Genomic DNA, 2,189 nt, shown 5'->3' on the forward strand with positions numbered 1-2,189 from the left:
CCTCCTCCTCGGCCTGGCGCTGCTCCTCCTCGAGGTCGCGCTCAAGCATCTCCTCGTACTCGCCGTCAAGGCGCTCCTCTGCCAGCCGGCGCTGGCGTCACATCTCGAGGTACGCCTGCTCCTGCGCCAGCGTCGCCCCCAGCCAAACCGGTGGCGCGGACACCCACTCGCGCACCACTCCATTCCAGGAGAAGCGCGCGATGGGCTCGGGCTCCGGCTGTGGCACCGGCTTGATGGGGGACGGCGGGGCCACCGGTGGCACCACGCTGTCGCCCGCCGCAGAGAGGGCAAGGGCCTGCGCCATTGCCGCCTCGTACCGGGCCTCCTCTTCCGCCTCCACCGCCTCCGCTCTGCGCCGCTCGTCCTCCTCGCTCTCCCGGTAGGCGTCCTCCGCCGCCTGGTCCACCTCGCGGACGACGAGCGGTGTTGGCGGCAACCTCCGGTCGACCTCGCGCACGCCCCGTCGCCTCGCCTCCTCGTGCTCAAAGGCGAACCACCTCGCCCAATTGGGCGAGTCGGTTGCGTAGGCCGGGTCGGCACGCTGCTCCGGCATCAGCAGCGCCCGACGGCGCCGCACCTCCTCTGCGTGAGCACGGGCCGATCACGACGCCGCCGGCACTGGGATCCTATCTGGATCCAGATGCCAGTCGTGCGGCAGCGTCACGTCCGGATACGACAGAGACTGCCGGTTCTGCCAGTGCCACTCCACCTGGTGCACTGGCACGTTGACGCGCTGCCTCTGCCGGCGAGGCGCCGGCGCCGACGGAGGTGGGAAGAACTCGGCGAGGAAAGGGGTGGCGGGTGACTTGCCCTTGGCCTTGCTGCCACTGGCGCCGGAGAAGAGGCCCATCTCGCTGTGGTTGTGGTGACTAGGGTTTGGCGGCGACGAGGGAGCAAAGGTGGGCAGATGTGGACGACGAGTTTGGATGAGGACGGCCCCGCCGCACGGTCGGCTTAAAAAAGGAGGAGCGTCATCGCTGACGCGTGGGTCCATCGTCATAAATTAAGCTGACCGCGTGGGGAGCGGGTAGTTGGACGGCTGCCATGTGGGGGCGCGGCGGATAGCGAGAAGGCGCGCGAAGCGTCCGTTCGGCGTCCGCGCCGACACATTTGGGGCGCAAATTTGGGCCGCAAATGCGTCGGCGCGAACGCGACGCGGACGTGATTTGAGTTTGGGTCGGCGTGTTGGGCCGCCACTTTTGTCCACGCCGACCCAAACGGATGCAGCCGGACGAAATGGGTCGGCCCTTTGGAGTTGCTCTTAGAAGCCACACAGATCAAGGAAATGAGGCAATCCAATGGTCTAGGTGCTTGTCGTCTGTGAGTCGTGCACGAATCGGTCGTCTGCATAGCAGTGTTGATGCCCCGACACCCATTATGACAGTTCGATGTATTGCTTGAGCCTCATGGGTATATATGTAGGAGTATAATGATTTTGGAGTACAAGACAGGTCAGAACAAATCCTAATCTATCCCATCTTTCCTAATAATCAATATACTCAACAATAACTCTTAAGTCTAGTTAATGCAGATCACGATTTGAATGAGTAAAGTTTTTACACGAGTGAAACGGAAGGTTAAGTTTGAATGAGTAGCTCTTTAGTTATGCGGCCTTTTATGTTCACGCATATATAGAAAAACAAGACATATGGCATTCTCATGTCTAAGGACATATCATACACATTGTACATATTGTGGAAACAACAACAAAGTAGGAGTAACTCATCGTTTATACTTGCATCAAAGTTAGCAGGGTAGGTAGGAGGGCATTGTAGCAATGGTGATTGTACAATGACAAAATTAACACATTGATGTTTTTTTAAACAGGTTCAGTCATCCCGTGGAGAGTAGAGACTGGCTCACGTGTGAGAAGAGGCCCCGGGAAGAAGAGATTGGCCCACATTGCGTCTCATTTTCGAAGCTTCCCTTGTGCAGACAATCCGAGCCTTACAAGGTCCCTTGATCATATCCCAATACCCAGCCCCAAGCCTTGTTGAGAGTACACAAAATGCCGAGACAAGGGAAGTTTCAGAAGAGGGATCCCAAGACCTAGCCCCAGGACCGATCTACCCTTCACGTGGTACGTGAGAACTAAGAAGATTCATGGCCTGTGAATCCATAGCGGACTAGGAGTGCGGAAATCCAATTGGGCTCCCAGGAGCCCATGATTCGGCACATGCTCCCGGGAA

This window comes from Triticum dicoccoides, chromosome 3B (genome assembly GCF_002162155.2).
Source record: "Triticum dicoccoides isolate Atlit2015 ecotype Zavitan chromosome 3B, WEW_v2.0, whole genome shotgun sequence".
Lineage (NCBI taxonomy): Eukaryota > Viridiplantae > Streptophyta > Magnoliopsida > Poales > Poaceae > Triticum > Triticum dicoccoides.